Below are 10000 nucleotides of genomic sequence, written 5' to 3'. Positions count from 1 at the left end.
CACGGATATGCATTTAATGAGGTTTTTGTCCAAACAGTTACTCACACCACAAATAAACAGATCAGAATTTCCTTTGTGCTTTCAACAGTGATGGCTTGCCACATGATCTAACCCCTCATGCATAAGTAGGTCTTTATAGATGTTATTGGTGTGAGTCTAATTTGAGCACGTGGACGCAAACAGTAAAATTGATCTCCCTATCGACAGGCTGTCAATGTTGTGATGCTGTGCCTGTCCTAATTTCAGAATCAGGGCCTGGGTGCGCCCGTCCCACTGGCATTAATCTCCTGGGTGAAGATTTTTAATCGTGCCGTAACTGTTCCAACAGCGCCAGGAATAGTGTGTCTTACACAATCTGGCAGAAGTGCTCTCTTCTGCTGCTCTCCCATCCTCAGGATTAGAAAATCAAGCTTGAGCACAAAACAAGTTCATTTACATAATATATAATCCATATATTTTGCTTTTCAACATATGCAAGAATAGCACTTTAGAAAAGGTCAAAATGAGTTCATAACAACTGCTCTCTTTGTAGAAAAATGGTCTGGAGACATTTTTTAAAAGCAGGCAGAGGAAAAAGACTTCACTAGGTAGAGAAGGGCTTGTGTGTATGTGTGTGTGTGTGTGTGTGTGTGTGTGCGCGCGCACGCATGTGTGCGTATGTGTGTGCGTGTGAGTATTTTTGATAAGCGTGCCATTAAGAAAAACACATCATGATGACTTGGCATCCCAGAGCTGGCAAGTGTCTGACAGCTGAGTGTTCCCTCCACTTTGGTGCTCAGCTGTGGCTGCCCTCCTTCAGACAGACTGTGAGATTTGAAGCCTCCATCCCCCAGACGCAGAGCACCCATCAGATGAAGAGCTGAAGTGCTCTGGTGAGTCCCTGACCACTACCATCAGCACGTTTCCCTCTTCAACATCCTCCTTTCCTCCCTTCCTCCATCCATCCCTTCCTCCCTCCCTCCCTCTGCCTCTTCCTCTCAGGGCCGAGCCTGTGCTGACCATTGTCTGGAGGATTACTGTTATCTCTCGCCCGCTCGCCTGACAGGATGGAAAGCCTAGACAGACTGCTAAAATGTGTGTGTGTGTGCTGCTGGGCAGACTCTGCTGAAATGTGTCTGTGCTGGGCAGACTGCTAAAAATGTGTGTGTGGAGTGGAGCTCCACCTGGCTATCAGTGAGAGTTTGGCCTGAGGGTTACAAGGTCCAGCAAACACAACCGTTGACCCCCCTCTCCCACACACAAACGCACACACATTTACAACTCCATAATCTGTCTGTTTTCATACAGTCTAGAGCATTTTGGAGGATTCCTGTGGTGCTTTCCATGTCCAGTCTGATTTCTCTTTTAAGTTTCCTCAGTAGAGCTCCGGGTCAGAGGGTGGGCTCTGCTTATTCACCTCCCCATCTCTCTCTCTCTCTGCTTTGAAGTTGTATGATGCTCACCCTGCCCCCTTCCTCCCTCCCTCTCTCCCTCTGTCCTTACCCATCTCCTCTCTCTCTCTCTCTCTCTCTCCCTCTCCATATTTCTCCATCCCTCTCTCCTTGCCCTATCTTCCCTCTCTCCTCTGAGGGAAGGGGAGATCCGAGGCGACCTGACCTGAGGATTGGGTTGAGCAGGAAGTGCTAAAAGCAGCCTCAGCCGCCTCCAGCCCAGACACTTTCCCTCGGGGACCCGCAGGCTGCAAATATGAACCGTCACTAATGGCGCAAACAGCGGCCCTCTCTGACTCTCTGAGCGTGAATCACTCTGCGCTCTCTGTGAGAAACGTGCTCTCTTGGCCGCGGCATTCCCGCACTGTGCTGTTGCTTCCTCCCAACGATACTTCTTTGTGGGGAAAAGGTGAAGAATGCACGCTGGCTGAGCTGGAGCTCCAGCATTCCTCTGTATCATTTCTCTCGCTCTCTTTCTTTCTATTTGAATCCATCTCACTTCATCTACGATAGGCTCTTTAAGCAAATAAATGACCTGGCACGCAGAGAAGGGCTACAGATTTCTTCACAAACCGACATCCGAGGCCAGGGAATGCTGGGAAGGAATGCTGAACTCGTCTGCCTCTCAGCTGGCTTCTCTCGTACGCCTCCAGAGCAGATCCGGCTTTAATTTCCCGCTCTGATACAGCTTCTATTCCCCCTTCAGAGCAGCAGCAGCAGTCCAGAGGAGAGCAGCCTGAACTGGACTGGCCCATTACGCAATCCCACTGGATGCTGTGTTAACAAGGCAGGGGGTTATGTGACTGAGATGAAGCTTGTTTTTCTCCAAGCAAGAAGTCCTAATCTACACATCAGAAAGAGGGGGCATGCATGTTGTTTTTTTTCCCCAGTGCCTGAGGATCTCACTCTGGATTAGAAAAATGTTAGAAAATCTGTTCTTAATCAGAGCAAGGGAAGATGCTTCAGTGGCCACACACTTCCTCCCACACACAGAGAGAGTGTGTAGCTGAGCTCATTCCCCTGCTGAAGCATTCTGGGGGTGTGAGACCCCGTTTGATCGTTCATTTGAGTGTTACACTAACTTTACAACAGAGAGAGAAAGATGAAGAGGACGACAGCATTCTCATGGATTGAGAACAGAAGATGAAATATTAAAAATTAAATAAAATAAATATTAATAGGCAAAACACTGCGCTCTCTCTCTTCTTATTCAACGGGTGCCATTATGGTGTCACTGATGAAGGCCTAATTGGCCGAAATGTTTGTTTGTTACTCCTGTTGCTACTTGAAAGAAGATTAAAAAAGAGAACTTTATTTTCTCGGAGTGCAACCTTCTTTGATTGAGAACATAAAATGAGATGGGATTTTTGGTCCCTGGCTGCATATGATTCACTCCTCCTCCCTGGCCTGCTAGTGTGGACACACAGGCCTCCTCTCTATCAGACTGCTTCCTTACAGTAATATGTAAGCAAACAGGCAGTCTTTCATTATCGCTATGACAGAGCGTCCTCATGACAGCCACCACCATGCATTCTAATAGCTTGGGTCTTTAAAGGGCCTTTGTGACATACTGGGGTTCTATTGTGTCATTGGGGATGAAGCCCACAGCCGTCCCCACTGTGTTCCCATAGGGACTGTGATGAGGGCCCAGATGGCCACGTTCAATCAGACGTTCTCAGCTTCTCAAACAACTGTGTGTGTGTGTGTGTGTGTCTTTGTTTGTGTGTGTGTGTGTGTGGGGGGTTCCCTCTTCCCAACAGTCCCTCTGGCTCTGAACATTGATGTTTGTTGGCATAAAACAATCTTCAACCAACATGAAACAACTGAACCGAATGATTGAAGTCTGTAGTGCTCCATGAAGAAGAATCTACTGCTTGCATTTACTGATGCTACAGATTTAGTTCATAGGTTTGAGCAATAATGTTCAAACCAGATATGTGATTGTAAATGTGCAGAGCTCTTTGGGATACACATCTTAGTTGCATAAATGAATCATAAAAGCCAAAAATTGTCTATATAAAATCTAAAAGGCGATGTCTAATTAACATAATAACCAATATGCACACTATCAACATCTCCCCCTCAATGCCCTTGGGCTATAATGAAAGTGCTCATGTGCTATGGGATTGTGTTTTAATCAGCTTAAACATTGATAAAAGAGATTAATGTTCCGGTCATAATGCATTTTTTCCATGATGCCAATAAAGCAGCTATAGTGTTCTACCATTATGTAGCTGCAGTCCAATACAACGTGCTTCTTTACTAGAGCACTTCATTTATGCTTCATATGAATATGTCCAGATCAGCAGTGGTCACTGAGAGAAAGATGGTGAGTGAGAGAGAACGTTAAACAAAGAGTAAGTGCATAGAAACATCAGGTACTTGGGCTGTTGCTGGTACAGATGAAATGTGTGGGCGGTAATATTTCCTTCTCTGTCTCTAGCCTGTGTGCTCAGCCCACGCCCCGCTTCAGGCACACACACACACACACACACACACACACACACATGGACACACACACATGCACACACACACAAACACACACATACTTACTCTTCATAAGCTCACACCACTCACTGTAGGAAAGCTCACCTCCCTGAGTGCTCACTTACACGCACGCACGCAGGCACGCACGCACGCACGCACACCCTTCCCCTGCATCAGCTCAAAACACTTACTGCAGGAGCTCACCTCCCCCGGGTGCTCACTGATGCAAACACACACACACACACACACACACACACACACACACACACACACACACACAGAGCTCTGGAACAGAACATCCCCTCCACATTGTGCCATTCTGACTGCATTTTCCAGGCCATTTGGTTTGTTTACATATAACCTGCTAGCAGTTACCATGTGGATGCCGCGATGTGAATGATATTCAGCTGATAGGTTTCACCAATCATTGTTAGAGATAATGCTGCAATTATGGTGCAGTCAGCATAAACACAGACGAGGAAGTGACACATCAAGAAGTTTCTATAAAAGCTGATTAATTCAGTAAAACAGTACATTAACATCAACTCAAACCATGTTATCCTCATCCTCTCCATCCACTCATTGGTTACCATCTTGTTGTTAGCAGCTGAATTTTCCCCAATATCCAAGTGACCAAACTAAGAATACAATGATGCAATTCGTACAACAGCACAGGATCTTGAAGCTATGGGTTATGGTCTTTGTGCCATTGTATAATGCAGACCTCAATAATATATCACAGTGGGGAATTAATAAGCAACCCTTAGTGAATTCCCTGGCACTGTTATTCCACTCGTCCTGTAATATCTCTCCAAGCTAGTTGGGCTTTTTGCTGCTCAGGTGTCCCATACGACGGCAAGCACATGCCCTCTCAGCCGCGCGTAAAGAAAACCCAGCACCCCAGCAACCCAGCACCCAGCACCCAGCACCCAGCAACCCAGCACCCAGCACCCAGCACACTTCACAGAGGGGGAATGATGGAGATTTGGGCTCTCGTGGGGAGACAGACAGACACAGAGAGAGCTGGCGGCAAGAGAGAGATAGACAGAGAGAGAGAGAGAGAGAGAGAGAGAGAGAGAGAGAGAGAGAGCGAGGGAAGGAGGGAGAAAACAAAGATAGAGAAGCTAGAGATAACAACACGCACACTTAACGGCACACAGCTGCTGCTCTCAGTGCACTCATTCAGCTGCCCAGAGCCCACAAACAGGAAGTACATCCTCTGAAAAGATGGTCTCTACTCACACCATCTCCCAGAGAGAGAGAGGAAGGGAGAGAGAGAGGGAGGAAGGGAGAGAGAGAGGAAGGAAGAGAGAGAAAAGAAAAGAGACATGTCCCTCTTGTTTAACTCATTTCCAGTCATTGATATTGTGGTGTTCTCCTTGCCTATAGTCCTGGTCCTAGCCTCATTATAGCCTCCTAGTCCACATAAATCTCTTGGTGCCCTTCACATGTTTGCTTCTTATTGGTCAGGCAAATCCCATAATTAATGCTCTGTGCACTGCAGACTTGATGTGTATGGCAACAAGGTTACAGTGTAAACAGGCAGTAAGTAAATACACACACAAGGACACACAGCATATATGCACACATTCAAACACACAAGTAGACACCAACACCAGCACACATGCTAAATACATTCCCAAGAATTCAGACATCCAAACACCAGACCCAGACCCAGACACACACACCCACACACACACACACACACACACACACACACACTTTCTTTCCCTCTCTCGCTCTCTCTGTCTCCCAAACACACATGTTGAGTCTGGCTTAATTCTAACGATGAGCTCATCCGCTCTGAATGTCTGAGTTGAATGCATTTCTTTATTTCGCCCTTTTCTCTTTATAAACAAAAACAAAACAAAAAAACCCTTTCAGTTGTCTGCTCACCACTGCCTGTCTGCGTTCTGTAATTAGCAGGATTGGTGAACAGCCACGGGCAGCTGAAGTGCCAGGACCAGCTCCAATTCAACACAGCTGCCTCCACTGTAGGCCTACTTGGGCAAACGCGAAGGTAGACAATAAGACCAGATGCCTAAATGAGACGTAATTAAGATTTAAAGATTTTTCTGACTGGCTTGCCTTCAGCGAGACCTGACTGCAAAATCCTACAATTATCCAACTCAGCTCATGAATATTAATAGAGCACATACTAGTGTGAAATGATGCTAACATCTGTTGCTATGGGTATGCATCTCCCCATTCTTATCATTTATTTATCTGTGATTAGAAAAGTAATTTGTAATTTTTGTATCTAAAATTGCAGTGCTAAGAGATAGAGTTATTTGCTTTGCATCTAGTAGTATATGTCATCCACTGTCTGGGTGTGGTTGTTGTCTCTTCTAGACAGCATAGTCCCTGAGCCCTCGTATAGAGAGGAATGAATCACCCAAAGGTCATAAATCATGAGACTCTTCCAGAGTCTGTCCCTCAGTTTACAAGGGCTCTGTGTAACGACCAAATTGTTATTGAAGTTACTCAACAACATTACACCACAGCATAAAAAAACAACACACACACACACACACATGTATATACAAATACACACAAACAAACAAGCTTAGCTTGGTTAGCTTGGTTTTGGGATCTTGAGTGGTTACCGTCTCACCCCCATCTCGTCCCCAGTGCAGAGTGTGGGTTTGGGGCGGAGGAGGAGGACAGATATAAGTGTCTCTTATTCAGCTCTGACCCCAGCTGATCCCATGGGCATTCTCAGTGTGGGTGGGTGGACAACACTGGTGTCAGGAGGAACAATAGACCACTCAAGTGCCCCGCCCCCACCACCACACCCCCCCAACCCACCACTACCACCACTCCTTGGCTCTACTGACCACTGGCATCGTCCACAATCAACTACCAAGGAGACACTCCAAGGAGCCTCTATAAGCTATTTCCAAAGCGTTGGGTCATTGGACTCCACTGACTGTATGGACTTCACTGTCTGGTGACGGCGACTGGCTGCTGTTGCTCCCCAGCTTGGCTCGCAGGCTTCAGTGCCTGCTGCAGATGGCCTGGCCTCTGCTCTGTATGCTAGACAGCAGCCAAGGCTCTTGAGCCGGTTAATGTCCATGCTGCCTTTGGTCAGGCAGACATTAGCATTGACCTTCTGTGTCTGTGGACGTTACACAGGAGGTGTCCATTATGCTTCTCCCATGTGCTCTCTCTCTCTCTCTCTCTCTGTCTTCCTCTTTCTCCCTTTGTATCCCTCTCTCTCTCTCTCTCAGTGCCAAGGAGGAATCACTTTGTGTTACTCTGGGCAACGGTCGATGGAGGAGCAGGGCTTTATTGCCTCGGTCAGATTATGCTGGCTGGCACTTTTGGCAGCGACAGGGGAGAGCTGGGGGGTAACTCTGGGGCAGAGAAGAATAATGCTGGATTTCATTTCTTCCTTTGACTGGAGGGTGGCTTCCAAGGAGATGGTAGCAGCTGGAAATGACTGGGTGTTTCGGTGCCCGCCACACAAACAGACACATACCCACACTTCAGACATACTGGAGATATGCATAACTGAATCACTAATAACACCCACACACACACACGTCCACACATGCATACATATGCTCAAAGATGCCCACACACACTTTTGCACATGCATATGGATGCTCATGTGTGTTTTATATGCACAAGGTAACCTTTCATACACCATCCTTCACTCCTGCTCACAACAGTGTTCCCGTCTCCATCACTTGGGCCCCCACCCCTCCCACGCGCGCACACACACACGCGCACACACACACAGCCGACTGGACGAGAACACAAAGTCCTGGTACACACTGTCCCATGCTGATTTCCAGCACGTTTGCAAGTCTGCACAAAAGCATAAAGGACGGCAGTGTGGCTAGCGTGCAACAAAGCATATTTTTCCACCAGCAGCCCTGCTGAGTTCAAGGTAAAATGGGCTCTTTAGTGGCAGGTTCACCCCCCTCCTCCTCCACCTGAGCAGTGGACGCCCTGACGGTCGGTCGGTTGGTCGGACACTGGGGCTGGGCTTTCATTTCACTCCCTCTCAGCAGTTCCACGTTCTAAATAAAGCCTTTCCCATGCCGGCCTTGAGACCCGACCTCAGCAGGGAGAATCAGATGCCCTTCAGAACCGCCGCCCCATTTCTGTCGCTACAAGCTCGAATCCTTTGTCCTGAACTTACCTTCCTCTCCCTCTCCTCCTCCTCCCTCCCCTCCTCCTCCCTCTCCTCCTCCGGTGTGACATTTACCGGTGAGACTATCTCTGTCCTCCTGCAGAGCCGTCTAAATCTCCACATAAAATCGTGGAGTGGTCTAAGCAGCGTCGCATCTGAGAGCTAAATTGCACGTGGTCTCTGGAGAGCATGCCTTTGAAGAACAGCCTTTATAAGATACAGAACATACAGTGAAATGCAACACAAAGAGAATGGTGAACTCAAACTAAGTAACTCAGTAACTCAGTGTCAGCATTAGCACACACTCATGTGTGTTTCACTAGACAAAAGAAAAAAACGCTTAAAGGATGAAAACATCTGTCAGAGTTCAGATGTAGAGGAAATCCCGTTTAGGCCAGTCCAGCCCACCTGCACAGCTGGACACACACACACACACACACACACACACACACACACACACACACTCCAGAGCAAAATGGCTCACTATGCATGAACACACACACCAAATGGTTCACTACGCATGGACACACACACCAGAGTAAAATGGCTAATTTAGGAAGCTAGGCACAAAGGGCTGTGGGGATTACTGCTCTGAGGGTGGTTATTGTGTGGGCTAAGCCCATGACTTCCATGGCAGCTAATTGAGGTTGCTCTGGCCACTGGTCAGGACTAAGGAGCCATTTTGTGTAAGTGTGTGATTGAGACAGGCCGAGTCGTCCATCATTTTCACTAATATGACAGGGGTCCTTTTCAGTGCCCATAGCTATCTGTGTGCATCTCACCCCAAACAAAGAGACAGGATATGGCTGGGAAGTGAGTGAGAATCACATGCACTGATAACCTTATCTCTCTCTCTCTTTCTCTCTCTCTCTCTCTCTTTCTGACACATACACACTCACAGTACACACACACACACACACAAGCACCCAAAGTACACACACACATGCATATGACACACACACACACACACACACACACACACACACACATTAAAGCAATCTCATGCTACACGCAGGCCCCCCGCCGGCTCTCCTTTCTGCCCCATCAGCAAAAGCCGACCTCCATCCCAAGGACACACAGTGTCAGTCAACAACCCCTCCCTCCTCCTCCCGCCTCCCCTGTCCCGTGCGTCCTCGTCCCCGGCTCTCCCTGGATGCCACCTGCAGCCCGGCTTCCTCCCACCCAGCGCCACAGTCCCGCAGATAAGGGGAAGCCTCTGACATAAAAGGTGAAGTCTCTGGGATGAAGGCTGAAGCCTCTGAGATAAAAGGCAAAGCCCCAGACTAGAACCCCACAGCTGCACAGCAAAGGGATTCTGTTACAGCAAACTATTTCCAACTACACAAATGACCGCTTTCACATACAGAAGTTGTGACCCATACATTCACTCGCTCATGCACAGTTACTGCATGTTTTAGCATAGCCAAACATGCACACGCAGATATAGTAGTACATATGCAATTTGAGGTGTTTATGAGCTGTGCACCAAAACATACAGGGACAGAGAAGTATGCACTTTCAGCTGTGCATCAAACATACAGAGACAGAGAAGTATGCACTTTCAGCTGTGTATCAAACATACAGGGACAGAGAAGTATGCACTTTCAGCTGTGTATCAAACATACAGAGACAGAGAAGCATAGACATTGAGTTGTGTATCAAACATACACACACAGAGAAGTATGCACAGTTGTGTATGAGCGGTAAGTGTATGGATACTGCCTCTGTAATATAAACGAGTGGTGGCAGGTTCAGGGGCCTGAGCAGGCTGGGCTGTGCTGTACTGTCTCTTTCAGTGTAATCCTATTATAAAGCTAGATGCATCATCTCAGATATGATCCTATCTGGTGAATCACAGAGGCCCACTGGAGTGAACGTGTGTGTTTTTGTGTGTGTTTGGTGCTGGTGTGTGTGTTTGTGTGTTGAGTGTTTGTGCTGCGCT

General features: G+C 47.5%; 1 protein-coding gene across 1 annotated transcript in view; it reads right to left on the bottom strand.

The window, feature by feature from the left end:
- coro2ba (coronin, actin binding protein, 2Ba) overlaps positions 1-10000 on the bottom strand; it is a 38375-nt gene that overhangs the window by 27030 nt on the left and 1345 nt on the right. The gene's annotated exons all lie outside the window — the stretch shown is intronic.

This window comes from Alosa alosa, chromosome 14 (assembly GCF_017589495.1).
Source record: "Alosa alosa isolate M-15738 ecotype Scorff River chromosome 14, AALO_Geno_1.1, whole genome shotgun sequence".
NCBI classification, from domain to species: domain Eukaryota; kingdom Metazoa; phylum Chordata; class Actinopteri; order Clupeiformes; family Clupeidae; genus Alosa; species Alosa alosa.
This window is presented reverse-complemented; position numbering and strand designations above follow the sequence as displayed.